General features: G+C 39.9%; 1 protein-coding gene across 8 annotated transcripts in view; it reads right to left on the minus strand.

Annotated features, from left to right (window-relative positions):
• LOC126483035 (diacylglycerol kinase theta) overlaps positions 1-21395 on the minus strand; it is a 733775-nt gene that overhangs the window by 244170 nt on the left and 468210 nt on the right. The window lies entirely within an intron of this gene.

A 21395-nucleotide genomic window follows, 5' to 3' on the forward strand; every position in this document is an offset into this window, starting at 1 on the left:
GGAAAGCAACTAGTAACTTCGCAAGAAAGCAGGGGGCACAGCAGAAGCCTGCTAATAGAAACACTGGGAAAATAATACAAGATAAGTTAGAAAACTGAAAGTGAAATACATTCAAAGTGAATTAAATACAAAAGTGAAGTAAATACAAAATAAAACTATGGTACATAAGAGGCTGGATTAAGTAGATAAGCACTGGAAAGAAAGCATATCTGGAATGGCAACAGAAAAGTGTAAGGAGATGGGAAAATGAGTGGGGGAGAGTCACTAAGAGGACAGGAACTGTGGAGACTGAGGTCATGGGATTGAATAATATATTGAAGGCAATATTCCCACCTGGAATATTCAGAAAAGAATAGTATCACTGGAGAGAGCCCAAATGATAGGGGAGATAAGTCATCCAATAAAGTAAATTAGACAGTGAAGTTTGTTAGCTCATTAGTGCTCTCTCTCTCTCTCTCTCTCTCTCTCTCTCTGTGTGTGTGTGTGTGTGTGTGTGTGTGTGTGTGTGTGTGTTTGCTATTATCAATTCTGTGAAGCAGGACTTTGTACACTCAACAGGGAATCATCATTTCTACAAGCCCGTCTGCAACTAGAAGTGTCTGCTATTCAGTGAATAGATCCCTTCTCATAGGTATATCCATACATTCCAGAATGAGATTTTCACTCTGCAGCAGAGTGTGCGCTGATATGAAACTTCCTGGCAGATTAAAACTGTGTGCCCGACCGAGACTCGAACTCGGGACCTTTGCCTTTCGCGGGCAAGTGCTCTACCAACTGAGCTACCGAAGCACGACTCACGCCCGGTACTCACAGCTTTACTTCTGCCAGTACCTCGTCTCCTACCTTCCAAACTTTACAGAAGCTCTCCTGCGAACCTTGCAGAACTAGCACTCCTGAAAGAAAGGATATTGCAGAGACATGGCTTAGCCACAGCCTGGGGGATGTTTCCAGCATTGAACGCCACCAGGATGCCTTACAGAAGACTACGTCGTCGTTCTAAGCAGACAATTTACAAAACAATTGAGAACATCGAATTCACAACATCTGCTGCAGACAAGAAGAAGATTACTGTGAAGAACACTGCTGCTACTGCACTTGTCGATGGACCATGTGTGTTCTGTGGATGCAGACTTAATTTTAGCATTGACATTAACGATTCTTTTACACATGGTAATGGTTGGCTTACTGTAGCTATTGTACGAGGTGGTACTGGAGTTCCTAACGTACCTGGCCTTGAAAGTTTTGTAGACAGAGACATTATTGCCTACCGTATCTATCATATTGGAGAACTTGCAAATAAAGATTTTGGTAAATCTGTATATATGTCACCTTCTCCATTGTCTTTGTATACCCGTAGTAAGAGAAAAATATCTGTAAACGAATCTGTATTCATTTGGATTAAAGGCAAAGGTGTATGTGAATATGTAAAATTTGTTGGAGACTGTACTTTGTATTTCCATAAATAAAGTGATCTGTAGCGTAGCTGAGAACCGGACAAGGGTACATCACGAACCGGGGGCTCAAGGAGGCAACAGCATGTTCCATGTTAAAGTTCTTATCGCTTGACCTTTGACCCCACCATTGCCGACTACAGGGTTACGCAACGTGGCGGCGCGCCAGCAGGAGAGCTTCTGTAAAGTTTGGAAGGTAGGAGACGAGGTACTGGCAGAAGTAAAGCTGTGAGTACCGGGCGTGAGTCGTGCTTCGGTAGCTCAGTTGGTAGAGCACTTGCCCGCGAAAGGCAAAGGTCCCGAGTTTGAGTCTCGATCGGGCACACAGTTTTAATCTGCCAGGAAGTTTCATATCCATACATTATTTAAAGTTTCATCATGGATTTCCAATCCTGTGTGTGTACTGACTAAGAATCACTTAATTCAGGCACAGAATCTATGAACTTATCCACAGTCAGAATAATTATTGCCACCTGTGCTAAAGGAAGGTAGGATGATTAGGATTTAACATCCCATCAATTATGTTGTCACCAGAGATGAAGAACAAGCTCAGATTGGGGGAAAATGGGGAAGGGGAATGATTGTTTCCTTTCCAAAGAGTCATCTAAGCATTTGACTTAAGTGATTCGGGAAAATCAAACAAAACCTAATTCTGGATGACCGGAAAGGGAATTCAACCACCATCTTCCTGAATTTGTGACCAATGTCTTACCACTGCACCATCTGTGGCGAAATCTATGGTTGCATAACTTTGTGAAATATATTTAGGTGAGCTACCAATAGTATTGAGTTTTAATTTATCATCTTGAAAAAATCAAGTTGCGACCATCATACTTGATTCTCTGTCAGGCCTTCTTTGTATATTCATTCTTCAATGCATTTTTACTAATGATGGATAATGTTTCAGAGCCATATCAGTGACTATGACAATCAGACTACAAAAAAATTTATGAAGGAATAAAATATACAATATCACCAATAAGCATGTAAGAAAGATTTATCCAACTGAATTATCACAAAAAAAAAACCACTATGACATAACTTCCACATTACTTGACTTGTAACTAGCTAGTAATGGAATATCTATAGTGGAAAGTAAATGAATCAAAATTTTCTGATATATCTTCAAATATTTTACACTTTTCTTCAGTCAGTTTTGTATTTGCTTGCTTGTTAATGGTGTTTTGGAAGTGCTACTTTTGTTGTTCACTTTATTATATATTAAGAAAAGAAATGTACTCAAATTTGACAATGCCTTCAGTGTAGTGTACTACCTGCAGATGTTTATTCTCATTTACTTTTGATCATAGATGTAATTTCAGTTCTAGCAATTATATTTTGAAAATTTTAATTACTTTTTACTTCATAAATCACACTTTCATACATAACTGCCAGGTCTCTTCCTGTATCCATCTTTTGTTTATAACTTTGCCCATATATCATCTCTGGACTGAAGCTGGCACAGTGCTTATCAACATACTATCTTTAACCTTCTACACTCTTGCCACCTCTCGCTTCACTTTGTTTCCCCTTACCATCACAACAAGTGGGTCCTTCCTCATACTGGTTTCTGACTGACCTGCTGTTTTTTCCTTATCTTCCCAACTCTATCCTTCCTCCTTGAGGAAGACACTAATAGCACCAAAGGCCAGGATGTGTTTTTATTTTTAAATGTGTCTATCAGCAACACTGCAATTTTGCTCCAGTTAAGTACTCACCAGTCATTCTGTCCCTTTGAAATTTTATTGCCTTCTCAATTGAATTTTTCTTTTCCCATAATACCAGCTGTGACTGCTATCCAATACGTCCCTTTACTTTTCTGTTCTCTTACCACCGAAGTTACAATAAAGAAGCTTTAATACATTTGCACAAGTAGTAGAGATTGTTCCTTTCAAACTTTTTTCTTATCAGGAAACAAATATGTATCCATGTCCAAATTAATAGTGCCCCCTCACCATTATTTATTTATTTTTTTTTTTTGCTTATGTTTCCAATTTTATTTTATTTTTGTATGGAAAATTATACATGCAACAAACACGTAACACACATTTCACAATTTAATGTACATTTAGCCTGATGCTAGAACCACATCAGGTACTGTTTACAATTACATAAGAACAAATATTTATTTTACCCACACTTCAATTTATTCTTTTTGAATTCTTCTTGGCCTGCACCATTATACCTTTGACTTGTAAAGACAGCGTACGTTCAGTAAGCCAAAATGATACTGTATGCCGAGACTTTTTATTACGACTTTATTTTTGGTGCTATAATCTAATTTGGCTCCATTGCCATTACAAAGCTATTTCCATAACATATTGTTAATGCTGCTGCTGTCCCATACTATGTACTACTGCATATCATTGGTATTGTAGATAAGTAATGTCTCAGCAGTGTCACAGGTTGCTGAGCAGTATTTGTTAACACATATTTAACATTTTTCATAAGATTGACAGCTTCATTTGCTCAAATGAAGTTGTAAAATTAGTGAAAAATATTGAGTACATGAAGCCATCAAACTTACAAAAAATATTAAATACCTCTTAACAAATATTTTTCAGCAATAAATTCCACTGCTGAGATATCACATATTTATAATTTTGTCTGTGCTACACCTACGTTACTCAGCAGTACAAGGTATTAGATAGCAATGCCGTTAATGATGTGTTATGGAAATAGCTTGATAATGGTCATGGAGTCAAAATAAGCTTATGTCACCAAAAAATAAGATCATAACAAAAAGTCTCCGAACATAGCAGTATTTTGGCTTACTAAACATATAATGTAAACTGTAGTTTGGAACATTAACAATATATGATATGAGACTGCAGTCGTGTGTGTGTGAGTTGTGTTTGCCTGAGTGTGTGTGCGTGTGTTGCCTATTTTTGACGAAGGCCTTATGGACCGAAAGCTTTATTTGTGGCAATCTTTTTGTTGTGCCTATCTGTGACTCAGCATCTCCACTATATGGTGAGTGGCAACTTTCCTTTTTATAATACTGTTACATTCCATCCTGGATTTTTCCATTGTTCAATAAATGAAAAAGATAAGATTGCTACTCACCACAAAGATGACACACTTGAGTTGCAGACAGACACAATGAAATGGCATTTACACATTAGATTTTGGCCAAAGGCTTCATCAGGAAAGGAAACACACAAACTTTCATTCACACAAGCAAGCAAACTTCACATGCACATGACCACCACCTCTGCAATCCGGACAGAATGGCATTGAGGTGCTAGCAACTGTAGGTGGTGGTCATGTGTGTGAGGTGTGCTTGCTTGTGTGAATGATCATGTGTTTCCTTTCCTGATAAAGGTTTTGGCCAAAAGCTAATGTGTAAGTATCTTTGCATTGTGCCCATCTGCAACTCTATGTGTCATCTTCATGGTGAGTAACGATCTACCTATTCCTTATATTGTTAAACATATAATGACCTTTAATTTATTTGTTTATTTTACCTGGCAAGTATATGGCCTTCACACCCTCACTTAAATATAATCATATATCTTCGCAAATTTTGTGTTTTGCATTTCTGGACAACTCACACTGACACTTATTTGCCCATAAGTATTCTTTTGAGCCAAACTATTATGATCTCAAACCTTCCACACCAATTGAGGCTGCAATAGCCTCTGCTTATGTCTCATGACATATGCCCAGAGACCATCTGGAAAATATGGGTCACATCTGACTCATTCTCAATTTTCTAAAATGCATCCACCACAAATAATGAGACACCAATATTTATTTTTTGCACCACTAGTAATAAAGTAGTTTAAATCATGAAAATTGTTAATTTAGAAATATATCAATTCCAGTCAGTCAGCAAATAAATTATATTTACTAATTAATATATCATACTGATGAAACACAAGCACAAAAAAATTATTTGATTTATTTACCCAGATTTTTCCAGTTATAATTTTTCAACATCCACACTCTGCACTGAAGTGCGTGGCAGAGGGTAAACCCCATTGTAATGGGGCTTTCTCCCATTCCATTTACACAGGAACAATAACTGCTCCAATGCCTCTGTGTGTTTTTTTCGCACTTGCTATAGGAGCGACACTTGGAGTTAAAGTTGGTTCTAGAAATTTTCTATGTACATTTTCATGGGATAGTTTGCATCTATCTGCAAGTGTCTGCCAGTTCAGTTCTTTCAGCATCTTCATGACTTGATAGTAAGGGTTGAAGAGACAACTGACCATTTGTACTGCCCTTATTTGTATCCATCCAATTTCGTCTGTTAGTACTACATGGTACGGATCCCACACACTTGAGCAATATTCTAGGATGGGTTGCACAAATGTTTTGTATGCAGTCTCCTAAGTAAACTGATTGCATTTGTCTAGTATTCTACCAATGAAATGCAGTCTACCACCTGCTTTACCTACAGTTGAGCCTATGTAATTGTTCCATTTCATATCCCTTCAAATTGTTGTACCCAGATACTTATATGAGTAGACTGATCCTACTATGACTCTGATATTACAACCACAGGAGACACATTTTTTCGTTTTGTGAAGTGCACAATTTTACATTTTTTAACATTTAAAGCAAGTTGTCAACTTTTGCATCACTTTTAAAACTTATCAAGATCTAACTAAATATTTGCACAGCTTCTTCCAGACAGTACTTTGTTACAGATAACTGCATCACCTGACAAAGTCCAAGGTGGCTATTAATATTATGCGCAAAGTCATGAACAGAAAGGGTCCTAACACACTTCCTGGGGAACACCCAAAGTTACTTCTAGACCTGTTGATCATGACTCTACATCCAAGGTAACTTTCTGCATCCACCCTACTAAAATAATCCACACTCCAGTCACAAATTTTGCTTGATACCCCAATACCACTGTGCTTTTGATAATAAGCACAGTTGTGGCAGTGAGTTAAATGCTATTTGGAAATCAATGAATACTGCATCTAACTGCTTTGATCCAGGGTTTTCAGTATGTCGAGTGAGGGAAGTGTGAGTAGGGTTTCACATTACCTATGTTATCAGAATCCATGTTGGTTGGCATGGACGAGGTTGTTCTGTTCAAGATACCTCATAATGTTTGAGCTCAGAATATGTTCTAAGATTCTACAACAAATGGATCACTTCTGCTACGCTTTTTGTGGAATAGTGTGACTGTGTTTTCTTCCAATTACTGGGTGCAGTTTTTTGTTTGAGGAATCTTCGGTAGTTTATATTAGGCTGGCGCTTCCCCAAGGTGTAACCATCACTGCTGAAATTTATTGTCAACAACTGAGACACCTTGCAGACACAATCCAAGAACAATGACCAGGAAGACAGTGTGAAGTGATGCTATTCCACAATAATGCCTGCCTCTTTCTGCTAGACTGACAAAAAACACTTAACAGGAGTTGGGCTGGGAAGTCATTCTACATCCACCTTAATCAGCTGATCTTTCCCTGTCAGATTTTCACCTTTTCCATTCCCTATCAAAGACTCTTCGAGGAATTTCTGTTCTGGATGAAAATTCGCTCCAAACATGGCTTGACAAATTCTTCGCCTCAAAACCACATGATTTCTACAGTCACAGGGACTGATGGCCTTTTGAAGTCTGGTCCCTTCAATCCCCACAAACCAACCAACCATCTACAGTCACAAAATTGAAAAGTTACCCCAGTGTTGGCAGACTGTTGTAAACAGTGAAGGAGAATATATTATTGATGACTAAAGTCTCTAATATATATATCTGTTGTGTTTATTAAATTTATGGAAAAACACTATGAACTCAGGCACTAAATAAATAAATAAAACAAATAACAGTGAATAGTGAAAAGAGGGGCTAACTCAGGCACAAATTCAGTATAGAATCTGATTAGGATTCCATCACACCCTGGAGCTTTAGCCAATTTTAACAATTTCATCTGCTTCTCATCACCACTGAGATTAATATCTACTTCACTCATATTTTCAGGCGCCATGTCACTGACTGCGCAGCCCCTCCCACCGGAGGTTCGAGTCCTCCCTCGGGCATGGGTGTGTGTGTTGTTCTCAGCATAAGTTAGCTTAAGTAGTGTGTAAGTCTAGGGACCGATGACCTCAGCAGTTTGGTCCCTTAGGAATTCACACACATTTGAACATTTTTTTCATATTTTCAATCATACAAGAAAAAGAAACATTTGAACCTGGAGTTAAGTATCGTTAATTTTAGTTCTTATCTTGTCCATGGGTGACTGTGCCACTAACAGCCTCTACACACAACCAGAATTTCCCTGGGTTCTCTGAAAGATCTTTTGGCAATACTCTGTTATGGTAGTCACTGAAAGCTTCATGCATTGCTCTCTTGTTACCCATACATGTTTCATTCAACACCTATCTATAGCCCTCTGCTTTCCTTTACACCTTTTATGCAGTAGTCTCTGTTTCTTAAGGAGTTTTTTCACACTGATTGTATGCGGTGGACAGTCCCTCACATCAGGAACTGTTCTAGTGGGTGCATATATCTACACAGTGCACGGTCAAACCATTCTTTTAAACTTGATGCATAGTTCCCTACATGCTACTGTCATGAGCTAGTAATTTCAAGTTCTGCAGTGAGATATGACACAGTTATTTCTTTATCTAGTTTACTGAACATGCAAATCTTTCTACTTGTTTTAGGTGCCCCTTATACATTGGTAACCATTGTTGCTACAACTACCTCACGATCAGTGTTACCAGTTTCGATGTCGATATCCTCTAGATTGTTCTTAGCGAATGCATATAGTAATGTTTCACAGGATCTCTTGCAACACTAAAAACTGTAACTATCCAGTTAGATTGTTGGATGACTGAAATCTCCTCTGATGATTACAATATGATTAGGGAACTTAATATACTAGTGAACTGAGATTTTCTCTACAGTTTTTGTAAGCTGACAGGAGCTTGATAGCATTTTATGAATGCAGTCTACAGCTATTACTGCTGATCTTTATAGATTCATTACAATTTCTTTTATCTGGCTTTGAGTACATTAAAGTACTAATTAATGTGTGGGATAAATAGCTTTTACACCATAACAAAGACACATTACAGCTAAATGTAAAATGTATAAAAAATGTTCACACTTGAGTTGATACTATAACATTCTATTGTGCCTGTGTTCAAGTTAGACAAATGGATTAGATGCACAATGTAAAACACATGAAGTTGTTAGTCTCCTTGTCTTTAACTCATTACCTTCAAGCACATGATTCTGTAGACAGTTACAGAAGGCTACAACAAATGTACATGATACAATTCATAGAAAAAATGTTGACTGCTGGTGCAAGTTTTAAAAGCCAGGTACAGTGGCAGGATACCATATTTTTTTTGAAGACTAAAAAATAAGGCTACTCACTAAGTTCTGAGTGAAATGTTGCATCAAACTCTCAAAAGAATTAGAATAAATTGAGCATTTCTTACCACAAGTACTATATCCTAATAAGTCTGAGTGTGGCACATTCAAGATGCTTGGGTGTTTGGCACATTAAAGCAGCAAAGCTTTGATTTTAAAGAATGAAGCAGTGCAGCATGCTGTAAACATCAACAGTATCAAATGACATGCAAAATAAATAAAAATATGAAATTATAGAGACTGGTTCACTGCAAAACATAAGTAAAATACATTCACAAAACTCATGATAGTAATACAGTTGATATTTCACTTTGTTGTACACAACCACTGTGAGCAAGCAACAAAACTGAAAACATTAGCTAGGAATATGGAATACAGGAGAAACAGACGTGACTCAAATGAATTTGCTTCCAAAATATGAATTTTATTTATGACCTGATCTCCATTAGTCTTGTGAGCTGCTATGCAATACAGGACTTTGAACTGTAGAACCTTGTGTTTCTACTTCGCTTTTTGTTTTGATTGTTAATTTCATAGGGAAAGCAATGTTTAGTACTGACTGTTGTAGTATCATATCACATAGTCAAACAGTGTGAAATAATAATTTAATCAAAGGTCAGTGCACAGTGTGATTAAGTGATTTGAACATAATGAAAAGCAACATAACAGTTGTAACTTTCAATTGAGTTTGTTCTCATGTCAGAACAATAATTGCTGTTATGTTAAATGAGTGAATTGAGAGGTGAAGGTAAAATGTACACCTGCATCCACTTGTCAACTTGAAGATATGAAATACAAAACCGAACCACAATCACCTGTGATAAAGGAATTATTCACAGTGATAAAAAAACTGAGCCCTGATACACTTATGGACAGTTCCCTGTTAAATGTGTAACAGGTGTAGTAATAGTACTAGAGATCTGAAATGAATGTCTTTTTTAATTATCTTGCAACAAAGATACTAATATTTGATACAAGTGCATCAAACTATTCTAATTTTCAACTATAAAGCTAGTATGAAGACAATAATGTTAAAAACTTTGTATAGATATAATTTGAGACAGAGTAAACAATATGTAAGAGTGACTAAATGAGGTATATTTTTAATTTTCTTTTGAATTTCTTGCTTTACATTCAGACGTGAACTTGCTGCATACCTTTGGACCAAAGTGCATAACTCCACCCCGAACACTAAACAATGAAGTAAAGGTCTGCCAGAAAATCATTTATGTCTCTCAGTCCTTCACTCTATTTGCAGATGAGGCAGTTTTCATTAGGAAACGAGAATTTATTGTACACAACTGTCACTAGTGAGCATATGAAAATGCACATTCCATTCAAGAGCATGGTCAACAGATAATTTAACTGCTAATTGCAACCTCCAACATAACAGTTACTAAATGAGACAAATTTCCATAAATGTACATATTTCTGCATGTTTTTTTGCCAACTGATCACCTTTTCATGGCCTTAACTTCACAATGGCACATTTCCAAAATATGACTGCTTGGAAAAGTTTGCTCCGTTCAATAACCTCTCTTCTACTTCTTGTTATTACCAAGTTTTGTTCCACACCCTTTGTTTGCACGTTACACCCTACATTAATATCTACAGCTCATGTTATCCAACAAGACTAGTTGATTTCTTTGGATAATTCTTGCTCCTCACTGCATATCAACCAATGTGTGTTAATTATTGACAGTAATTCTCTTAAGAAGGTGACCATGAATCCAGGTATACTGACTTCTAGTGCCAGTGCCCACATTATCAATCATTCAAATGCTTTGAATCCACAGTATTGCATCTCAAGCACCAAGAACAAAAACAGAATACAAGTGCTGAAAAAGTTATATGACGAAGATTACAGAGGAAGTACACACAGTATGTCACTGAAAACAAAAAATAGTAAATAGAACACCAGTATTAGGTGTTAAAATGATGGATGGGGTGGGTACATAACGACTGACAAGGAAGGCATGAAGATTTACATCAAGATGAATGGTAGTACGCTATTACACAGTACTTAGTCCCAAGTGTTATGTTTGTCATACATATAAAGAGACAATTAATTATTTAATGTGCATACTGCATTGCAATGAAAGAAGATATTCTGTCTGATTGATTTCAATTAATTAGACTAATGTTTACATAATAAATGAAGTAATTGTGTATTTACACACTGTAGTATTGTCAACGAACCTGCCTTTAAAAGCAATCATGCACATGATGCCCCTGCCCCCCGCCACCGCAAAATAAACAAATAAATAAAATAAAAACAAATAAATAAAAAACCTGCAGCATTAGTGATCATAAGGATATCAACAATGAAAAATGTACACTTACTTAGAGAAGTGTCTGTGAGAATAGCTTTCAGTACTTGAAACATAGCACAATTTTTTTTATTTGTGATAAGAACGACAGAAAATAGAATATCTTGTAAAACTCAGATACAGTCAACACAGTAGTATGATTATTGAATGTCTAGAGAAACGATTCAAAATTATGAACACAAGAGAAGAATTAATGAAACCACAGATGCTTTCTGTCTATGAACTTATTTGTTACAGTTCCAAGAGAGAAGGACTTGCATGATACATGTAAGCATTATTGTTTCAAAAATGTGTATCATCACATACTCTACCTAAAGCTATGGATATTTCCTAGAGGAGTCGTATCTGATGTGTAGTGATCAGCATCACATTCAATTTTCCTACCTTAGTATGAGGTTGCCTTTTAATTGTGTATGAAAACAATTCAAGAACAACATTTTTTGGTACCAACTAGTTGTTTCTCAAAAAAATCACCTCACATGAAGATGAATGGTAGTACGCTATTACAAAGTACTTAGTCCCAAGTGTTATGTTTGTCATACATACAAACATCAATGAATTAATTGTCTGAAATGTTGTTTGACGGATAACATGCTCATGATGAAGAACAATGTTACATATTCAGTTGCTTTTTCCTCATTTCATTGATGTCTTAAGGTAAACAAATTGTTGTACACCATTCTGCAGTAAATATTCTTTGATGCTCTGAAATACTGGCCACAATATGTCCAAATAACCAAGGAAACAGGCAATCATTTTCTTGCAAGAACTTTGTGAAAGAACCACTTTCGTTGGCAATGATTTGGTTTGGATAACCCAAATAGTTGACTGCTGCTTTATTTTCACCTCATAGCAATTAATCACAGTTTCATCTCATATTATGATATTGCATAGATATTTAGCATTTCCATGGTAGCATTTTTTTTTAGAATGTCTGACAAAATTCTGTGCACCATTTGTAAATAATCTTTTCTCAGTGTGATTGATTACCAAATTTTGAATGAGGTGATTCAAGGCATTGTTCTTGAGGTAGGTATTTACAAAAATCGTAATCATCTGATGACCAGTATCACATGCCATGCAACTTCCATATTTTTACAACAGTGTGTCTTTATATTCTAACTGTAGACATATATTCTCATTGTAACATACTATTTGGCTAATTTCTAAGCTTCTATTGTTTTAAAAATAACAACTGAAATTTATTCACACAACAGTAATGTCACATCTCAACAGCATGATCATTTGTTAAAGCTTAAAACGTGACCCTTGTATGTCTCATACAAGGCAGTGAGATACTGTGGTGTATGCAGGCCCAAATAACAGTTGCATCAATGTTTAATCTCTTTCTACAGGTACAGCATACGTGTAATATATAGGGGATTTATGCACTAGTGCTTCAAATATCAATGGAAGCAAGTACATGTCAGACTGTTATCTGCACATCTCTAGTATGCTTACAGCTGGTTCAATGTTTATGTTGTTTAGGAGTTTTCTGAGCAGCTGTTTAGGGCAATTTCTTCCTCCTTTGTCATCTACTTATTTCACTAATTCTTTTTTCTATTTCCTCACATCTTATGCTTTTAATACAGGAATTATTTCCCAAATGAGTTTATAAACCATCCCTGAGGTATGAGAAACAATAAATACATTCAATAAAGGCCAAAACACTTCTCAGTTCATTGATTCTGACAAGCAAGCAAATTATGACAAAACTGCCACATGCAGTTAGAAAGAAAATAATATTTCAGATAGAAATTTCAGCATGTAATGTTGCACTGCTTGGAAAGCTCTTAAGAATAGGCAGAAAAAAAACTTCACTATGTACCACGAATAAAACATGAGAGAGTGAGTACTTCAAACATGAAAAGATGGTGTAACAAATTTCTTTGCCATCTTATCGTAGTTAGAACCTCAGACCTAGAATTTCCATGTGTCCAAGTATTTTATGCATTCTCTTTTCCAGAAAAAAATTAAGTTGCCTTTTTCCTCCGCAAATTGAAGAATAACATTGCTGTTGAAGCCTCCACATAAATCAATTTTTGTTTCTCTGTTTGACAGCACCACAGTACAACCTTTGTGTATGTGATTAGAGGACAACAACAACAACAACAATAATAATTCCCCCCCCCCCCCCCCCCAACAACCTGTGCATAAGGGCGGAAACGCCCCAGCCAGTGCTATGGTGGGTGGAAGGAGGGAGACCCTGTGGCGTCGACAGCCAGCGGTGGGTTGGGAGGGCCATCCGTGGAATGTCACCAGAGGGCAGGGTATCGCACGTCACCTCCGATCCTTGTGGTTGCAGGAAGGCATACCGGGGTGCCTGCGGCCAATGGCCAACGGCGGGCAAGGCTGACTCGAAGGCCTCACGCACACCAGAAAGAAGCAAGGGGTTGGGGGATGTGAGGTGCCATGTAGGGGTACAAGGCCAAAGTTGGTTATGGTGGTGGCACTGTGTCTGTACTGAGGTCACACACCGCCGAAGGGTCATGTCCACCGTGACGGGAGTCCAAGCAGCCTTGCCACCATATGAATGGGCCCACACAACCGTGCCTGGGGTGTAGTGGCGAGAGGATCGGAAGCAGGGTTCAGAAGGTGACAGAACCAGCAGATGGAGCAGGGTCTGTTGTTTCCACCCATGGAGGACTATGACCATCCACTGGCGCAGTGTGATAAGTGCTCAGGAATAAGGGGAGGGCCGACGTAGTGCCAGAGGATTTGACCACTTTTGTCTGTCACTGCTTAAACGTCCTCACCAGTCATTCTGCTGTGCCATTGGAGGACGGAGTGTACATCCACAATGAGTAACCACATCAATCCCAAGGACAGACCCACAAAATCGAGATGGATACAGTCCCAGGGCTGACGAGGCATGGGCCAGAGGGTAAATGATGGGCAGTGGGCTGGCCTGGTGACACGCAGACACCGTGCACCCATGGACCAAGCATCCAAAGTAGCCACTGAAACCAGGCCAATACACATTCCGGCGAGCCAACACCTTCATACAGGACATCCCCCAGTGTCTGCAGTGCAGCAAGTGTAGGGTGTGGTGGTGCAAATTAGGTGGGATGATCGCCCAATGGGCATCAGCCTCCGCGGCCAACAGAAGGACACCCGCCACAACCGAGAGCCTGTGGGAGAGGTGCCGCCAGGGGCTGAATTCAGTTTTCAACCAGCGAGTCAGATAGCTGGGCCAACTATGGGTCATGTAGTGGGAAACCTGCGGCAGAATGGTGTACCGGTGTGTGACAGAGGCAACCTGTGCAGGCGTGATGGGAAATCTGTCCAGTGTATCTTGGCGGGCCATATCAATGTGAAAGCAGAGGACTTCCTTCTGGTCAAACTCGGAATCAGGGCTCAAGGGGAGATGTGATAAGGCATCAGTGTTGGAGTGTTGTGAGGTGGGCTTATATCAGGTACCATAAGCGTAATTGCGTAAGAACAGTGCCTAGCTCTGAAGACGTTGAGCAGTTCGCTCGGAGAGGTGTGTGTGTGGGCCAAAGACGATAACCAAAGGCTTGTGATTAGTGAAGAGAGTGAACTTCATCCCAAACAAGTAGATGTGAAACTTTTGAACGGCAAACACAATCGTCAGAGCCTGTTGCTCAGTCTGAGAATTGTTCCTCTGTGCTGGGATAGCGTCTTGGACGCATATGCATTGGGCTGTTCTGAGCCATCTGCATTGCTGTGAGCCAAGACTGTTCCAATACCATAGGCTGAAACACTGGCTGCCACAATGAAATAGTGGTCCGAGAGAAGTAGGTCAGGCAAGGTGTGGACCTGACCATAGTTTTCAAGTGGAGAAAAGCTTGATCACAGACAAGAGTCCGGTTGAACAGCACCCCTTTGCAATGCAAGTGATTGAGGGGCTGTGCTACATAAGCAGCTTGGGGTAAAAACTTTAAGTAGTAGTTAGCCTTGCCCAAAAAACTTGTAGGTCAGATAAATCTTGGGGTGGGGAAGGGCGTTGATGGACACGATGTTACGATACGACAGACGAATGCCTTCTTTGCTGACCCAGAGCCCCAGGTATTCGACTTCCAGGTGAAAGAAACTACACTTTTCCAGTCGACAGCACAAGCCTGTGGCCAGCAGAGCATGAAATAAGGTACTGAGGTATTGAAAATGCTTGTGGCGTGTACGGTTGGAGACCAAGATGTCATCAAGATAATTAACACAAGCTGGGATGGGCTGTGTGAGCTGCTCCAGGTACCTCTGGAAAATGGCCAGTGCCAACAAAGTACTAAATGGAAGGCGCTTGTATTTATATAATCTGAAAGCCGAGTTGATGACCACAAGGTTCTGGGATTCCTCATCTAATGGTAACAGATGGTAAGCCTCCACTAGGTCAATCTTAGAGAAGTATTTGCCATGCGCAAGTTTGGTGAGAAGGTGTTCCTGCCGGGGAATGAGATAAGTTTCAATCTGGGACTGTGCATTGATTGTAACTCTGAAATCCCCACATTGGTGAAGGGAGCCTTTGGGTTTCCTGATCAACACCAATGGGGTTATCCAAGCACTCACCTTCATGGGCTCTATAATACCAGCAGCCTGCAGTTGATAGAGCTCTTGCTTGATTGCTGGACATAAGGCCACAGGACTGTGTCGAGCCTGGAAAAACCATAGCTGAGCATCTGGCCACAGAGCAATGTGCGCCTGGAAGTCTGAAGCATACCCTAAGTCAGACTGAAACACAGAGGCATAGGCCGAGCACAGATTGTCGAGGTCCTGGAACAGGATGGCAGTAGAAACAACCTTAACTTCATCAGAAATCGAAAAGCCAAATAGCATGAAAGCATCGAATCCAAAAATGTTTGAAGCCAAGGCATGGTCAACCACCAAAGGGGTCAGGAGCCGGGGAATGTGTTTATAGGTGGCCAGGTCCGAGAACTGCCCACGGAAGGAGACAGAACCATCATCATACACGACCAATCACTGAGAGGTGGAAGACAGCTCCAGGGAACTCAGGCATGTATATGTCACCAGATTGAGCAAGGAGATGGTGGCCCCCATATCGACCTGGAGCTGAACGTCCACATTAAAAATGCGGAGTGTGAGGAACAATTGCGGCGGCAATGGTGTGTCCAGTGGGACGACTGACTGCAGCGTGTGCACAGTATCCTGATGCCCCATGGGTGAGGGGCGGGAGCAGGTGGAGCGGCTGTGACAGACAATCAGAGATGGCCGTCTTTCTAACAGAGCAAGAACGTCTTCCAACAATGGGCACAGACTGCACAAGAGTGGGCGGAAAAGCACTGTTGCGAAAGACGGAAGCGACCCACATGACCACCGCCGACGAGGGGCGACCGGCAGTCCGAAGCCACAGAGACGTCGGACAAGGAGGAGTCTCGATAGCGTTGCTCATTTGCTGCTTTTGTGATTTCAAAGGAGTGGGCTATGTGCAGAATGTCTTCCAGTCAGGAGTTATCGAGTTTCAATACTGTGCAAACCTCTGGATCAGGTGCCAGGTGAACAACTATATCGTGAATCAAGGGGTCTGCATAAGAAGCCTTGCAACACTGACTGGTGCAAGTGAAGTCACATTTGCGGCTGAGACCCTGCAAGTCCATGACCCGGAACGGTATGACTGACTGAGCTGTTAATGGTACTGGTGGAACTTTAGCCATGACACCACGACGTGGTAGTACTGGGAATAGGAGTTAGTCAGCAGCACTCATATCTCAGTAAAGGAGAGAGCCACAGGTAAGACAACAGTGCCAATTTGCGGAACAGAAAGAACGTGTCTGGTGATGCCCAGGACAAGAATAACGACTGCTGTAGGGAGTCATCCATGACCTGAAACGCTGTGAAATGTTGTTTCAGGTGATGCAAGGACGTTTCCCAGTCTTCCTTAGTGTCATCAAAGGGCGGAAGTGACAGTGGATGTGGGGAAGGGTTAGAAACTGGGACATCCAGGAGCTGTTGCAGGAGGGCGTCCCGTGACATGACTTTCTTCATCAGCAACTGCAAGGATTGCTGTAAGATGTAAGATGTCTAACTGGCACTGCTGCTGCTGCATGAGCTGCTCCAGCAGACAGACAAACTTAGCCTCCACGTCACCGAACCTTTTACCTCGTCGCCAATGTTATAACCTCGAGCGACTGGCGGGCGGTGCATGGCAGAGAATGGAGACGAGAAGCCGCCAGACAGGGGAGCCACTGGAGGTATTGTTAACTACAAACAGACTGGACAGACAAATAAGTAGGAGATGACAGACACTATGACTGACCAGGACACAACAAGCAAGCATGCAAGGACTGAGGGGATAACCACGGCGAGGCAACAACAACGCAGGAACACTCCAAACAATGACAGTAGGTATCTCAACACACAGAAATGGAATGCAATATGGCCAAGATGCACACACAAACTATTGCAAGTACCAGACTGCCGGGGTAGCGCCACGCAGCCACCTAAATACCTGACTGCGGGAAATGCAATTGTCCATGGACTTCACGTGGTATGGGGACTTCACATGGTGCGGAGTGTGGCGCACTCACACGGCGTGGCTCATCGTGCAGGCATACGCTGGAGCACAGATATCCCTAGTGGGTACCCAAGTCCATACCCTCTGGCACATATTCAACTCCGCATCTTCGAACACCAAAACTTTTGCCAAGCTTCTCATCAGTTACTGTTTTGTAAGAAAATAGCATACCTGTCACATAAGTTTTCCATGGTTAATAGATGATTAACCCTGGAAATCTTCTCTCACAGATATACTACTTTCTTACAAAACAATAACTGATGGGAAGCTTGATTAACAATCAGTGTTGAAGAAAGTACTGCTTGTCAACATTCAAATATTATTCAATTGATATATATTTTCCATTCTTACCAGTTCCTCTGTTGTCTGCAAATATTAATATATGGAAAATTTCAGAGTATCAGAAAAGAAAACTCCCCATTTTTGGAAGATAATAGAGAGACTGTCAAATGGTTGAATAGTAATGTCTCTCTTGCACGTTGTCTGTGCTCTGGTATTTCTAGCAATGTCCCACACTATTCTCCCTATTCTGCTCCATATTCACCTTTAAATTCCAAACTACTGTAGTTGTCTGTAGCTTTTGATGTGATTTTATTGTGTAGATCACTTAATGGAGCTACCCACGAACACACAGCTACCTATCCTCAGATGTTAGTCATTAATTAACATTGTACAATCTTTCAACTTTTCTTGAAGGAGACGATGTTACATACCCATGGCATTAAATTTCATTCATTCATTTAGTCATAATGGTCTCAGATCCCATCAAGAATGAGAACTTCCAGAAATGTGGAATGACACACAGTGTAACCTCTTGAGAGATTAAAACTCCATGCAGGACTGGACCTCTTACCAACAGACATGCAAAAATACCTTGTGAACTGCCCAATAGTTTCAATTTTGCCAGTATCTCTCAGCTACATTCCAGACTTTACAGAAGGTTGCCATATACTATGCTGGACTAGTAGTTCTGATAAAAAACATGTTGGGAAGAAATTGATTCATCACATCCTAGTACTTGAATGAATCTTTAATTTGAAAGTGGAGCATGTCCTGTTTTCAAACTTGTTGATAAACAGGAACAATTATGGCATGATATGAGTTATGCATGGATACCTCAGTTGGTAAGAACATTGACAGTGAACGGCAAAGGGTACATTAACAAAAGTGAAGAATCTCTTCAGAACTTAATCTGTATGGTACATTAATAGAAGTAAAGACTTCTTCATAACTTAATTTAACTGTAAAATGTAAACTTTCACAGCTGGAATTGTCACAATTAATAAAATATTTTGGGCTATTATGTCGTGTTCAAAGGGATTTCACTTTAAAATCCAACGTTTGGGCCACATGGTTTACCAAAAACCCACGCACACAGACCGTTACTTACACTGGGGTTCAAACCACCACCCACAACAAAAGCAAGACGTAACAAAAACTCTGTCGGATAGAGCAAGGAAAATCTGTGAACCAGATCTGCTTGACACAGAATTAAAACATCTCAACAATGCATTTCTCAAGAATAATTATTTGTTTACTGAGGTGAAAAGAGCATTAAGACCACTGCAAAGATATCATAGTGATTCTCAAGCACCAGTGAAATTGTAAGTTTTCCCACCTTTCATTAAGGACGTGACTGACTGCACTAGAAAAATCTTGAAAAAGCGAGACATCATGGTAATTTACACACACACACACACAGAAGGCAGAAGGTACAAGATCATGTAAAATCGGCCAAGGATGCTCGCCAACTGCTGGAAAAAGCTGGAATTTATAGGATTCTGTGTAGTTGTGGGGAGGTGTACGTGGGTATTACAAAAAGAACTGTCAAAAAATGACTCGAAGAACACAAGGGCAATTGCAGAAGAGGGGAGTTGCGGAACATGTTTTACAGCCAGGAGACCACCACATTCATTTTCATAGGACTCCAGTACTGGCAGCTACAAGTGGATACCATGAAAGGCTGTACAGAGTGGCCATAGAGATTGTGAAACACCTCAGGAATGTCAACAGGAAGGAGGGGGGCATGAAACTGAATGAAATTTGGATCCCAGTGCTGAAGAAGATGTGTACCAGTCTTCCACCGTGGGATGATAGTAGCAGCGGATGAAGGCAATTGATGATGGCCAATTGCGCTCACGTATTCAAAACATGTGATGTCATACCGATGCACATGAGCTCATGGAAGAGGAATTTTGCTAAGTCAGTAGCAAGCCAGGGTGCGAATCAGACATTCAACAAAGCTACAATCCCCCTTGGAAATGTCCTCCACAGATGGGGATGAAATGTCGGGTTTTAAAGTGAGATCCCTTCAACCAAGGCATAGTAGCACAGAATATTTGATTAATTGTGAGAATTTAACCAGTACACTGTATTAAAAACAAACACTATACTGCTCAATACTATTTGTGCTTATGCCACCTATATGTAACCTAATAAATTAGCACAAAATCTGCTACTTTGGAAAAATCTGCAGCTTATTCATTTATATTAAATAACTGTCATTTATCTCCTACTGGCAGCTTAGTATGTACTTAAACAGTTATTTTTAAACAAAAATATTGTAGTTACCTATATATGTAACAACAGATACTTGTTGCCAATACGACTGCTATTTGTTATGCAATTTTACAATGAACTGTGATTACTCTCTGTGAAATTTATTGCAAATAGAATTAGTAGCACATAAGTAATAAATTTAAATGCCATGCATGATGAAGCAGTTTTTCACACATCTCACTGCTTATTATGTCATATCTCCTGAACCCCCACAGCTATTGTTGCCCGACAGTGAGGAATATGTGTAGCAAGTCTGGTTGCAATCAGTCCAGTGGTTTACGAGGAGATGTGTAATGTACATACACACATTTTCATAAAATGTAAAGTGTTAGGCCAAAAGTTCACAGGAGCATGTGATACTCCATCGAACATACTTATCTCGTGGAGTTAAAATTAAAACAGGTTGTAGACAGGGTAAAGTTGACCACTTATCTTGTACATCCTTTCTCAGGGCAAACTCTCTCTCTCTCTCTCTCTCTCTCTCTTACACACACACACGCACACATACACACACACATGAGCACAAAGCTGGTCACATTCTCCCAACATATAATTCTGTCTAGTTGGACTGCATTGCAAGGACAATAATGTAATCACATGAGAGAATGAAGGAGTCTGTGAGCATGTGTGTGTTTTACTTATCTCTGAAGGAGGATATTGTCTGAAAACTCAGCAACATTTTTAGTCTTGTTTGTATGCCTACCGGCCACTTATTGCCTCAACTACTCATACATTGTGAGGGATATCTCTACTCCATTCATTATTCGTATTTCACAAAGAACTTTCCTGTGGCATATAAAATTGAAACATAATAGGCAGAATTATACACATGACTGTTCTACCTGTATATTTTTAATTTTATTGATTTATTTAACCTGATATGATTATGGCCACCACGCCCTCTCTTACATCAGACCATGGTTTCACACATACATCATTGCTACTACGAAGGAAGGAAGACTGGGCTTAATGTGCTGTTGACACTGAGGTAATTAGAGACAGAGCACAAGCTGAGATTGCATCAAGGATGAGGAAGGAAGTTGGTCATGCCCTTTCAAAAGAACCATCCCGGCATTTGCCTCCAACAATTTAGAGAAATCATGGAAAACCATAATCTGGATGGCCGGACACAGGTTTGAACCGTCGTCCTCCCAAATGCAGGTCTAATGTGCTGACCACTGTGCCACCTCAGTCAGTCCTACCTAAGAAATACAATTTTTAATATG

The sequence above is a fragment of the Schistocerca serialis genome, chromosome 1 (genome assembly GCF_023864345.2).
Source record: "Schistocerca serialis cubense isolate TAMUIC-IGC-003099 chromosome 1, iqSchSeri2.2, whole genome shotgun sequence".
NCBI classification, from domain to species: Eukaryota; Metazoa; Arthropoda; class Insecta; order Orthoptera; family Acrididae; genus Schistocerca; species Schistocerca serialis.